Raw genomic sequence first — 14,491 nt, 5'->3', positions numbered from 1 at the left:
GGTGCTTTTCATGAGACCTTAACTGAAAATCGCCTTAATTTATGTGTGTAATGTATAACAGTTTCTTTATTTCTTCGAGGCATTTTCTTTATGTGATAATAGTTAACAACCTTTTTTTCTGTAAGAAATAGTACATTGTTTAATCTAGATGAATAGAAGAGCATAGAATATGTAACAATCAGATGAGGACTATAGTAAAGGTGTTTAGGACTACACAATATGGCCCTTTGGGCTGGGAAATAGTAACAAGGTTGGTGAAATTAGACTGTGTCTAAGATGTTTTTTAGGGCAGGTCTTGAAAATACAGGGTTAAGAATAAGTAAAAACTTGAAAAATATTCTAATTTTAGTGATAATAAAGGTTTAGAATAGTGCAAGTGTAATTTTAATTTTTATTATTATTGTTGTACATTTCAAGAAGGAGAAAGAGAACATATAGTTACACATTGAAATATAAACAATTGGGAAGCTTATAAAAGATAATAGCAATGAAAAAGTGGTGCATTTATTAATAAACTTAACAATTCTTTCACAAAGATAGACCTGAGCACAGAGGTAAACATTTCGCTTGTGGTTAAACTTTACATACAATTGGATAATGGAGACAGACATTTAGTATTATAACAGTGTGGATCCTTAATAAACCTACTGATAATACTGTGGGTAAAGCATTTGTTGCTTTTTTTTCACTAAAATTTAAAAAACCTGTTTTTTTTTCCGTTTAACTCCATGTGGACTTATTTATCCTGTCAAAGCCTGTCTAGTGTATCCCCTCATATCTGGCTCTACATTTACTGCTTTTGAATGCATCTTTATTGAAAGATATAAACACATTGTAATATTTGTCATATTTTTCAAAGCTTTGGCCATATGTCTTTGATGTTGCGTTCATACACATCCTCCCCCTTAACCCACATGTGTCCCTCATTACATCGCGTCACGCCAATGAACAATCAGTGCGTCAAAAAAGATCTTCAGAACGACAGTCCGGACTATTATTAAAGCCGTAACAGATAGCTGCATTGAACATGTGAGGGCCAAGCGGCTTCGTGGCCTCGCCCCTAGCACCTTCTCATTGATGTTCACACCGGGTCACTTTGGGATCGGTCTGAGTGACAGGTTCAATAATGCTAATTGCAGGGAGCTGCAGGCAGGGCCAGGTTATTTGTTTGAGGACTCCACCCATTATGGAGCCACAGTGGCTCTGTTCTCTGAGCTAAGGTAGGCCTTGGTCAGTAGGTACGTGCAATCTAAGTGATCGCACTTACTTGTTTAAAACTTAATTGATTGGGACCCCAGAACAATTTTTTATAATGTCATGTGACATTGACAGTGAATTTCCTGAGTACGGAATGAACAAAGTGATCTAATCTATAATCTAATGGCTCAAGACTTTGCATATTACTCCAGTTAGTACTGTAATTTCATAAATTACATTTTATCATTGTCACGTTGACCTTTCTTAGAGATATTTTACACCAAATATTTTACTGATATAAAGGAAATTATAGCGAGTTTAGTAGTATGACTACATTTTGTTGTTGCATGTTACTATTGCGTTTAATGATATTTCTTGGTGTCAAGATGCGTAACTTCTGTTTCCCATATCAGTCAACACTTTAATGTTTGTGATGTATCTAAGCAAATGTTTGTGCGTCTTCCCACAAAGTACACACATTTTCCCAAAACTAATCACACAAATTAAACGTTCACAATTGAATCATCATCATTAAATAATTATCTATAATTGTAGCGCAATTGTTGTGAAAGTGAAGTGCTATGATTTCATTAATATAATTAGTATGTTTTCTGGTTTGGCTCACTCAGCTAGTCATTTAAAAAAAACACTCCCCAACACAATTGTGTGTTAGTATCGCTTCCCGTCGTCTTTCATAAGACATGACATTATAATTGGTGACCTTAAATGAGTTCAAATATGTTGAAGGCAACCTTTATGATACAAATTCTGAGGTGATCTATGCACTTTTCCTGCTATTTATCTCTTTAATCATCATGCAAAAAATAAATAGAAACAGAAGCTTTTGTAGTGCCTCCAATAGTCAAAGAAGGTCCATGTAGGAGGCCCATTCCACAGTGGAGACAGCACTGTTTAGAGCTTGTTGTGTCTGGAACCTTTCAGGTCACTTTAATATGAGCCCAAGGCCTCTGGATTTCTCCCATGTTGCTTGACAGCGATTAACAATTGACTCCTCTTTATTTTTATCCCTTCTCCTGCCTTCTGCTGGTCTTCCTCATCCCACCGAACTTCTCCATTCATTTCTTTTCTACTTTGGGTCGTCAGAGAAATGTGTAACACACTGATGCTGATTTCATGTTCTATAAGCGATTTGAGTGACATCAACCTCAAAGTCAAAACAGTGTTTAGGCTATCACTGATCTTCAGTCCTACTTAGTTCCTGTCTGTGTATTTTTGTGTTTAGGCGTGCACAAACCGTCGCCAGAGCTTGCGTGTATACAATATTGCTCTTAGGAGGATTAGAGCCCTCACAAAGCCTTTTAACTTTTGTCCAGGCTGCATCCTGATACCCTGGTGTGACTGCTCGGAGGGGGTAATTCGCTGGGCCAGATACACAAGCTTTTAGAGGTTCCACATGTGCCTTGGCACCAGACAGAAGAGAGGCCGGTAAGTTTCATTAATTGTGGCAACATTCCTTATGCCGTTGTCAGACGGTTTTATTAGTATTCGCCTTGCCCGTAGGTTGTCATTATGCCTCATTTGGAGGCCAAACCCTTTTCAAGGCCGTAAATGCTGCAGGAAAAAAGATTGCTTATAAAGTAGTGTATCAGATAGATAAGCGGTGTTGAAAAGAATAATCACGGTATTATATCTGGAATTAATTTGAAAGGAATTTTAATCAATCTGCTTTACAACTAAAATTACAGATTACAATGACAGACATTTCAAACCAACTGGTGGGAGAGACGCGTTTTTTGTTGTTGTTGTTGTACTTTTTCCTGTCAGGAATCCCAGAGACTCAGAAATGTGCTTGAATGGGCAAACTCATAGGGTGGATTTATTGCAGCAATCACACTAATAACAGTAAATCCAAAGTAATTGACATGTCAAAATGACTTGCGGGGGCAAAAGAGACTTTGTTCTCTCTGACAGAGACCTTTAAACGTGGAGAGATGATCCGGCAGGTTGAAAATGAAAAGCAGACTGATTGTCGCTAGAGGCATTAACCTCACCTTAGCTCGGGTCGCGCCCGGCTACTGCTACACTCGCGCTCCTGCTGACGGGCTTGACGGGAACTTGTTGACAAGGTCAGCTGTACCTGGATCAGCGCTTGTCAGGAATGACCTCTGAGCTCAACGCACTCATCATTTGTCAGGCAATGACAGAGTTTTTAGTGGGTAAAATCAAATTAGATTTCTTAATAAATGTCGTTATTATGTCCAACTATTTGTAGATGTGAGTTTTTTTTTACCTTCTACTCTGATCTTATGCTTTTACCTCCATTTGTTGCTTGGATGGAATACACATATTCAATAATAGAAGAACTGATTATTCCATGTGTGGATCAAAGTGAATAAATATTTCCATTTTGTTGACGTCGTGACAAATTCCAAGAATACAATTTAAGCATGAGTACAAGTGTGCATGCATTATGACACTGATCCACTGACATTTGCAACAAAATCAATCAGTACCATTTTTAATTGTTTAAGTACATCTGTTTAGACTTTATCGGAAATCGCTTCAGTTCTTTTAGTCAGCTTAATTTGACTGAAAATGTTTCCATACTTGTTGCATGCAAGAATGTTTGTGGCTCTTTTTTATATACAAACTTATAAAATACTGTTTTATGTCTTTATTGGTCAGCGGATAACCACTGCAAAGGGAAAGAGTGCTTCGGGTGTGTGGTGTGTGTGACCACGTTTCCCCGCACACCCGGTGGTTTGCTGTCTCTCATTGAGATGTGAAGAGTGAACAAGAGGCCCGGCTGCCATTCGACTGCAGATCAAAAAAACGCCTCAGATGGCGTACGGATGACAAACAGTCAAAACAGAACCTGATCTCAAAGGTAATTACCACTGTTTGTTTAAACTTTACAACGTGCTGTCGAAAAGCGGGGATCACTGATGCTTTCTGTCCTCTCCCCTTTAGTCTGGGTGAGAAAAAGGATTATTACTCATTAGGAGTTCACAGTTTGTGTGTGTATGTGTGTGTCCCCAATCCTAAATCAAGCGTATGAATGTGTTGGTAAAATCTGGTGGACAAAGGGAAAGTCAACTAGAACTAAAAAAGGGCATTCAAGAGGTCTGAATGCTCATAAAGTGTGAATAGTACCAAAATAAACATGTTTATACAAATGTCAAATCTGTTTACCTACATTTTGTGATGAAAATTGCTGCCCGATTACCCAATGACTACTTTGTAAATAGAAAGTAGAACCATAAATGAACGCGCTAACAAAACTGCTTCCCTGCAAGTTAATATTGATGCCATGTGTCACCTTTACAAGATTTAACTGCTTGTCCACCATTGACAAAATATAATCTAATGCAAAACACCTAATAATTTATTTAAACTGGGAGACTCCTTTTGAATGCTCAGCTTTCAGTGACATTGAAAGCACTAGACGTCCAATGCATTTTAACTGGGAGATCAACTCATTAAATTCCTCAAATTCAAATAATTCATTTAACCAACCATGTTTTTGTATGAACTAATATCAAATGACATATCCTAATAATGGGTTTGTAGAAAAAAATAGCAATAATATACTGTCCCCTTCTTAAAACAATTGCCAGGGTATTTTTTTAACATAATTTTCAAAATTGATTTCAAATGACAAAGCTGCATTGACTACTTTTTTTGCTTCTTGAAAAGAATTAATCATTCTAGTTGTGTGGGGAGAAATTGGGCCTAAAGAAACCTTGAATCATTTTTCAGTACTTGATTTGTGTTACCGCATCTTACTTTAAAGCTACTCAACACCCATAGAACAATTAAGGTGGCATAAACCTGGCTTCACTTCTGAGAAATCTCCTCCTACATTTATATGGGAACATGGAACTTGCTCAAGGACTGGGAAGATTGCTTTATTGGATAATTGAGGAGTTATAATTACCATAACAAGTACATAGTTACATTTGATTCCACCCAATCCTCAGGGTTTTACATTTTGTTCAAAGGTTCTAATTTTTTAAACGTTAAGTGATGTAACTTGTGGAATTAAAACTATAAAAAATGAAATGCCAACAACAAGAACAAAAATCTGTCTAATAAAAAGGCTTACATTGGGACTTGTTGTTATCTCAGAAAATATAAAAGCTTAGAAAAATGTACTCGCAACTACGTCCATTTCTTTAATGGCATATTAAGTGTGTCAGAATAGATAGATGGTGGAACAAAACAAACTAGTTGAAAAAGAGCGCACCCCAGCTGGTTTCTCAAAGCTTATTTTACGTATGTTCACCCTGACAAAATGCAATATAGCGGGGTATCACTGCAATCTTAAAATGTTTCCAAATATCAAAAACAATGCCTTACTCTATCTATTGTATAGTTGAAAATAGATATATTCTATTCCCCAAGCCCTCTGGCGGCTATTTGCGTAAACACTGTATAATATAACCATTATAAGCATACAGAGGCAACTTAGACAAACCAGACCCATGCTTTTGGCATTGTATCGTTACGTTCTCCTTTGGTTTATTTACTGTGTTTGGTTACTTTCTACATAGCAAAACATCTCCCATTCAGCCACTAGGACCCTTCTCCCCTCCCCTACACACACATACACACGCACAAACCCAGATGAACAACATTTTGTGGTCATGTAGTGACAAACCCGGGGGATAAGAAGAGCTTTCATGCTGACAGGATGTCAGAGCTCAGTGGGAGACGGCTAACTAGGGGGAGCATCAAAGAACAGCTAAATCAGCTCGCTTCCACCGGCGCGCTCTTCACATTCCTCTGAGGTGCACATGCAAGAGGGAGGGCCTGTTTTGGAAACTCCCATTTAATAGATGCACTATTGACAAAAGACATGTGTTAAAGATAGTTTTATGGCACTCATCCAAAGAAGGATTTTATGAAAAGTATACACTGCACACTGAAATAATGAGGATCTTGGCTCAATTGACTTACTCCATGTAAAATCTGGGTCTGTTTAGTTCAGCACAACTGATATGCTCACAGGAATTAACAAAACCTCTTCAACAGCTGTGAGGCACTTGGATATTTTATTTTTAGTGTTTTGAGCTTATGTCACTGGGATATTCATCAGTAGTAATTCAACTTTTTCTTGGACATCATTCCTAGTGATTAGGAAAGTGAAAATACTTTTTAAGAAAAAAGTAATGTGCCATTTTTTGTAACTTTCTTCTGTCATTTCTAGAAAATCAAAATCTCCAGTATAAACAGTGCAGCCTAAGTCTGTATGACCCTTGACTGTGTGAAGAACCCTACCACCACTCCTCAAACATACCCAACACCACAGTAAGAAGAGGTGAGTAAACATTGACTTTCATGTGGGTTTTATTCTTCTTTATTATTGTATTCTCATCATTCTTTCCAAAATGACACACCTCCCCCTTGACTCTCGTCTGCTGTTGCTGCCACCAACAAAAGCATGACCTGCTTTGACTGCCACTTAATTACACACCATTTTAGTCCAAAGTTTAGCAGTCAAAGGGAGGGTGGGGATTATTTAGTGGTATCGGGGCCCCTGATATCCTATCCATCAATGTCACTTAGTCCCAACAAAGGCTCAAGTGACACAGGATGAGCCATTTCAATGTCCTGGCTGAGCCTGACACTCACAATTCATAATTACTACCCTCAGAGGTTCAGACTCTTTAAAATGGTGTTCCATAGTAGTGACTAGTTCTCGGGGTTGGGTTCATTTTGACTAAAACTGCAAAACAATCTATGCAAAATTTAGGAAAAACGGCATTCTAAAAGTCGGTTCACTATACCTGTAAATCAACGTAACACAAAATATGACAGCTGCAATGTGTTTTTCAGTGATACCAATGTAGAGGAAATTTTGATATTAGAAAAACACAAAATGCAGGGTCCTGGCTGATTTTCCTACCCTTCCCAGAGAAGTTTTAAGTACAGTTTTAAAGAAGTCGAGGTGTTTTCTCTCAGCTGATCTAAGATGTATTTACTACACTGGTGTGGAATTTCACGTTTATCGCCAGGCTACTATTGACACATGACATGATGAGAGGATTCGATCCATACCCTCTTTCGACTAAAATGAGTGTTGTAGTTTCATACTTTGTTGGTTCGGTTTGCATCCTTTAAGCCAAGAAAAGGCGACAACTGCTTTCCACTGGAGCTCAAAGCGAATGGCCCTCACTGCTACGTATAGTTTGCCTGAGCTAGACCTGGCACCCATCTAGAGGGAGGGATTTGTCACACAAAGACGTCTGTGATTCACGTGTTCTCAAAACTTGAACCACAAAGTAGCGAAGGATTATTATTTTGGCTCATACAGTGATTAAAAGTATATCAACATATACATAACGGCTAAGATTTGTGAATGTGAGATCTGCTGTCTCGGGTTCTCCCACTGTGCTCACGGGAGCAGAGAAAGTCTGAGACGAGAGTTTGAGACGGACACTCAGCAGGGGTTATCTTCATCCATCTTTCTGCCTCGCCCCCTTCTCTACCCTTCTGTCTCCAGGCACCTGTTGTCGCTTTTGGATTGTTTTGCTGCTCCTCTGTCCATCTTTTCTTCCTTTACATCATATTCTGCTTCCTTTCATCCTTTATTGTGGCCTGTCTGGCGACCCGTCCCTCCCTTTGTCCCCACCGCTCGCCATTTGCGCGTTTCTTAAGAGCGACTCGGATGGACAAATTGACAATGGCGCCGCCGCTCGGTCTGCCATCGGGGCCTTCCCATACCAGCAACATGCCTGGAATGCTTCGCACGGTCGCGCATACTTTCACATGACGCCAAGGAAACTGGGATGATTTACATGCAAAACATTTCTCTATTTACTGCATGCTCCTTTTGTTATGGTACTGTCTATTGATGTGCCATTGTCATTGTGATGAAGCTCCCTTGTGCTTTTTACCTCTCACTTTGTCAACAGGCAATAAAGTCAATTTACTCCAGTTTCACAATACCTTGACTAATAAATGGCGTAAATGGGATATTTACGATACATTTGACAGCAGTGACATCATGCTGTACTAACAACAATTCACATTTTAACAAACATCTTTATACAATGAGTAACCGGGTAAAGTTGGATTGCTTTCTTTCTTGCTGGATTGAGCAATAGTTATTTGTAAACATCTGCACAAATTTCATTTGATAGTCTTGTTATTTAATTATTTGTTTACCTCACACATTTTTCACAATATATATCATATATGTATACACATGTATATAAACCAAAACAAATATATATATATATATATATATATATATATATATATATATATATATATATATATATATATATATATATATATATATATATATATATATATATATATATATATATATATATATATATATATATATATATATATATATATATATATATATATATATATATATATATATATATATATATAAAATGAAGAAGATGAAGAAAATAATAAATTCACTTTTTATATATATTATATTTTCTAAAACATATTTTTCAAAGTGTACTTCTTTTTTGGGGGGACAGGATTTCACCAATACTCAAATGACTAACTAGAGACCTGTTAACTATAATCGGACTTAAGGTCCATCAGCTAATGTGGAATTCCTCTTTTGTCTTTGTCTCTCGCTTTGACAATTAGTGTTTCTTTGGTGTGGCTTTTCATTTGTAAAGATTCCCTTTCAACTTGGTAAAGATAAAAAGACAGCAGGTTCCTCTGAATGACAAAACACTTGGGAATCACTTGGTATTTACTGGTGAAGAGGTGGAGTATATTAAGCCAAGAGACTGATTGTTGTTGTGTTTGCCTTTGCTAATTGGCTAGAAGGCAGTAAGATGTAGATACAAATCAGAAGAAAAGCAGTGATCAGAGGAAAAGGGGGATTTGGGAAAGTAAAGCTGCCGATGAACTAAAAGAAGCTTTCCTTGGCATTTTGAAGATTAAAAAAACTTGTGGCCCGGTGCTGTTTATCCAAAATATGCTTATATGATGTGTATTGCCACAAACTGATTGAGATCTAACATAACAATCAACACATAAAGAAGCGCCATGGCAAGGAATAATTAAAATTTTCCCTTGGAGATGATCAATCGGAGACATGAAGGAAGGTAAACAGACCAAAGGCTTCTGCTTGCCTCTCTTCGTGGGTACTTGTCTACTTAGTAATCAGGACAAGCTGCGGGGAGACTTGGCATAAACTTTCAACCGCAATTTCTTACTCTGGAGTGGAAGATGCGGAGAAATAACAGGAGGGCAAGGGTGGGGGGCATGGCTGTGGCATTTGTGCTAGACGAGCAGAAAAGAACCCATACCTATGATGTGCCGTAAGTTCGGATGGCAAACCACATGCCGAAAAAGAACTTACTGTACATGTGCACGTTTGTGTGCGTCACAAAGTCAGTAGCACCCCCCCAACCCCCTTTTTAAAAAAAATAACAGAGAAACTACTCTTCCACTTTTAGGTCAGAGGAAGCACAAATTGAGCGTTTTACATACAGCCAAGCAGGAGACTGGAATAAGGGGTGGGTGGTAGGGGGGAGCTCAGTGGTCCCCTCCCAATGAATTTTAAAAGCCCAAAATTTGGAATCTGAAATGGTCATGCCTGAAACCAGTATTCACAGTGAATTTCCGGCCACAGTGCCATGCTAAGTCCCCTTGATTATTTTCTGGTTCAGGGGTTGCTACATTTCAAAGCCTTTGGCCTGCACACGTCTGTGATTCGGTCTCGTTAAGGGGCGTATATTTCAGCGGGGAAACACACAAAACGCCTGAAGCTAAATTAGAAGTGACTATCAATCACACAGAGTTCTCATTCTTCCACCGGTGTGTGGTGTAGGCCAGAGGCGCACACAGACACTGAGTGAGCTGATATTTGACCATGTGTTGGTTATAAAAGGCCGAATTTATAGTGAGGCATGGGAAAAGTCTATTGGAGCTAGGGATATAAAGCGATGACTAAGCCTCTGTCCTGTGTGAAGACGTTTCAGTGGAAATAAACCGTCACCGCTCTCCAAACATGAAACACCCGAATCAAACAAATGTGAAGTGACAGCCGAGCATGCTGTTTTTGCACATTTACAAGATTGAGAATTATAGATTTTTGAAAATGTGACAAGGAGGCTTGACTGCATCTCTTCTAAATTCTGACTTTTTTTTACTGTTAAAGCGGTGTCAGAAATGAATGAATGGATGTTTGATACTATGATCTTGTATAAAACCAGCGTTATAATGATTTGTTGTTAGCACATTTTATGAATTGATGCATTCTGTTATCGTGGGAATTGGCTTTAGTTCAGTTTAAAATACAACCATGTTCTTAGAAATGAGTAAAAGGTTAAAGTTTACTTTGTGCTTTCCAACAATTAATAAGTAGGCAAAAAAGGGGCATCTTTAATCCCACGTGATGAAAATAATGGTACTCCATTGGGCACAATATGTAGAATTCCTATTACTTCTTGGGGGATGTTTAAGACATTGTATATTTGAAAAAACGTGTAAGTTGCGGTCCACTTAAGTAACTTAAGGTACCACTGTATTAGAAATACTACTTAATTTTAAAGCAGTGTCCAGAATCCAAATTATGTACTGCGTTATGAATGATAATTGCCAAGCAGGATATTCCGTCATTAAAATTAAGAAATGCTGGCCTCATAGCTCAATAGTTGAAGGAGGAAGGAAATAATGATATCAATATCAGTTTGACATGGTCTCTGTTGGCTCTGTAATGCTTTCCCAGTTTCCTCTCTTTAATGCTACATGGACAAGACAAGCATTTTTTAACAAAACGGAATAGCGTATCTTCCAAGGTTGGATCATTGTAATTACGTGCAATTGAGTGTTTGCCATTGAGACCATTTCCTCTTCAAACTCTGCGTGTAGTTTTCTAAATCACAAATCATTTTGTTTTTGGCTAAAAAGACATAGTTTGACCTTCTCTTCTTGCAGTCTTACAGTATGAGACATTCAGACTCAGGGGAGGAGATCATCTGTAATAGCTGGGGGTGTCACAACAGTGAGTTAGTCCGAGTTATTCCATCCTGATGGCGTAAAAAAATGCATTATAGGTTCTCACATTGAGAATGAACAGGAGAAAGAGTTAGAGAAAATGCCAAAATCTAATTTATTTTTATTTGATAGTCTGTCTTGGTAAAATGTAAAAGGATGCACAAAAGTAATCCTTGTTGATGGGAGCCACCTTATTGTAAAGTCAACTAATGGGAAAGAAAAAGCAGCTTGTGTCACCTAGCACGGTATAATATCCACTTACAGAAAGAATGCTCACTGGCAATTTCTTCCATGGCATTATGCCTTTGACCAATAGCCATCTCAATGTAAAATGGCTCCACTGAGGATGAGGCAATGGGAAGTCGTGCAACCTGCCCCATTAAATGTGTCCATTTTGCTTTTTTCCACCCTTTTGTGTCATTGTAAATGCATTTGCCTGCATCAGAGCTGTCAAATTATTACTGGGTGATTGTGCAGGGGTGACTACTTAGCGCAAATGTCTAACAAATGGCCTCCACTCGAAAATGGGAAACAACTCTTTCTACTTTCAATGACATCAGTGATGAGGGAATGCAACAAATTGTGTCCTGTGAATCATCCAGAATTACTTTTTTTTCGAAGACTTCTAAAGGCTAAATGTTTTAGTTCAACCAACTATCTTAATTTCTAGGCAATGTCAGGGTGATTTCATTACATAAAAAAAGTGATGTCAGAAAAGAAAGATTCATTCAAAGTAATCAAAGCCTAATCAAGGACAAAAATCATTGTGGCCCAATAGGGAATGAGAATATTGGGTTTTTCATTCAGTTATTCATTCATTCATTTCCTTAACCGCTGATCCTCACAAGGGTCACACCCCAAAATGTTGGTTGAATGCTTACTTTAATTTTAGAGCTTCAACTATACATGAACGAACCTGTATAAGTTTCAGTCAAGGAGTGAAAACCTGAAGTAAATATGTCTGTCATCTTTGGAAAATGTGAATGTAAAAGGTACGACTGAAGATTGAAATTGTACCATCACTGCTGTTTTATCGTGATAAGACTGGCACCCACACAAACACCCGATTGAAAATGTCAGCCCCCCCAACCCCCTTTTTTAACGATTAACTGATGAAAGGTATAATTTAGGAAAGCAATACAGCTACTTCAAAAAGCTTCAAGTACCATATTAGGTAGGAATGTGAAAGCTGTCCAGGCAAAAAATGATCCAATTTTCTCCTGGCTTTAATTACAAAGAGGATCCCCTTTCATTGGCACAGCAATGGCTGACCCTTTTTTGAAGACCATTGTGGAAAATGATCAAGTCAGGCATATCCAGAATGTTCTAATCTGGCTTTCTATTAGTGAGGCCATATGGAACAATAACACAATTCCAGTAAAAGAATGTGGCAATCAATAAGAATGTATGAGTGGGAAAAAGAGGGGTGGAGACTGAACATATTTTAACATGTCCATATACAAAATATAAATTAATAGTTGGTTTGAAATGAAGAAAGGCACAAGGGATTGCCCTTTCCAAAAAAGGTTTTCCTTTCTCCAATGTAATTGCAACAAGTAAATAAAAGCATTAGTTGTGGCTATCTTACCCAGTGACAAGCCACATTGTGCCCGAGGTCGTTTTAGTAATGGGTATTGCCCTTCTAATCTAAATAAACTTGGACATTTGTAACAGCAGCTGCATTATGGAAAGTCTTAACGTGTGATTGCAACATCGGTACTTAACCTATTGCGCCATATGTTTTGCATCATTTTTCCGGGAAACTTGGATGCGCATGAGCTTGCATGCAATACTTATTGAATCTGATCCAAAAAGTGGGTACAGGCTAGTATGGTGGTATAAAATGGTTATACTTAGACATGCAAACTCGTGTTAAGCGCAGAAAACAATAAGGCTGTGTGTGTGTTTGCGTGCGTGTGCATGACCGCGTTATAATATATGACAAGAACAATACCGCAATTTTTTTAAATGCATTTTCTTTGGCGCTCAAGAAGCCTGTTTTATTGTGTTATTTATTTATCCAATCTATAAAGAGACTTTTAAAAACGACTTGATGTAATATGGACAAACGCAATTGTTCATTGCACAAGATTTAGTTTCATTTGATTATGAATAAGATTTTTTAAAAAATAATGTTATTCTACAATAATATGCAGTGGGGGATGAATAATTTTAAACACAACCAAATGTTATGCCCCGACAAAGTCTCAGGTCTTGCAAACTGGGGAGAGACCTGTTTGGGGGCTTGTTTGTGAGCTTGAAGGGTGTGACGGGTAAGTTCCCAACTCAAAGGCAACAACTCCCATGTCATTACTCCTCATCCGTCCAGGCCGCAGGACATTCTTCTACTGTTTCAAGGCTTTTAAGTGTCCTCAACTGCCTAGAGCAGTGAAACAAGTCTCATTTCCCCCCTATTAAATAACTCATGAATAGAAAAATTACATACTTGTTTGTGGCAAACTGCTTGCCACCACCAAGAAAACTTGAAAAGTATGAGCGCAACATATATTAAAGCCATTGTGCAAAGCCCTGACGCTCACTTTGAATAAGTGGAGCTTAATGAGAGCCAGTCTTTTTAGGGAGTTGGTGCGAGGGTGCGTCCTCAGGCAGAGTTAAGATAAGAACCTTTGATAGAATTAAGCCATGTCAGTTAGATAGCCACTTGATGAGTCCTGTGAAGATAAAACAGTCCTGGCGGACATTTCTGATAATAGTGCAAACAAAGAGAAAGTGTAGATTAAGGGATTTCTTTCGAGCACTTAAGTGGACTGCCCAAAGGACACTCCAGAACATGGTGCATCTGTCAGAAATGGAGTAATGGATACTGTCACTGACACTTCATCCAACATTGATAGCATCTAGGAATGCCAAAGAATGCCTGTGTATTGAAATTGAAAGTTTTTTTGTTCTTTTTAATAGAGAAAATGAATGGAAATCTTCCACAGTATGTACAAAATGTTTTTATTGTTGTTGTGATCTAAAATTGTTATTTTTTGATAATATCTTAGAAACCACAATGGCTTGTAACAGATGTTGCACAGATTTTTCGAGTAGATGCAACAATTGAAATTAGTATCCTTTTTTTCCCCAAAATTCTAAGGGCGGTTTGACATAACATCCATTAGGAGGCAAAACTCAAGACAGATTTTTTTTGTTCCCCCATGAAAATGATTATTTTCCCTGGTTTTCAGAAATGCATAAGTTAATTTTCAGGATTTAATCAACTGATTTTCCATTATTAAAATCTAAATTAGCTGTCAAACTGTTTTTAAAGCCCTGCTTGCTTTTCAGTCAAAGATAAAAAAGACTAAACATAAAATATATGGTTTAAATTCTGAAATGGCAGAAA

General features: G+C 37.9%; 1 long non-coding RNA gene across 2 annotated transcripts; it reads left to right on the top strand.

Annotated features, from left to right (window-relative positions):
* Positions 1-921: 921 nt before the first annotated feature.
* On the top strand, positions 922-8,106 carry LOC144203001 (uncharacterized). 2 transcript variants are annotated; one of them, XR_013327604.1, is made up of 5 exons: positions 922-1,220; positions 2,532-2,643; positions 3,844-4,045; positions 6,368-6,478; positions 7,664-8,106. It is a non-coding gene; the product is annotated as an uncharacterized LOC144203001 (long non-coding RNA). The 2 variants fall into 2 exon arrangements; XR_013327603.1 differs by lacking the exon at positions 7,664-8,106 and adding an exon at positions 6,601-7,653.
* The last annotated feature ends 6,385 nt before the right edge of the window (positions 8,107-14,491 follow it).

Source organism: Stigmatopora nigra, chromosome 10 (genome assembly GCF_051989575.1).
Source record: "Stigmatopora nigra isolate UIUO_SnigA chromosome 10, RoL_Snig_1.1, whole genome shotgun sequence".
Lineage (NCBI taxonomy): Eukaryota > Metazoa > Chordata > Actinopteri > Syngnathiformes > Syngnathidae > Stigmatopora > Stigmatopora nigra.
Note: the sequence above shows the minus strand (reverse complement) of the source record. Positions and strands in the feature narration are given on the sequence as shown.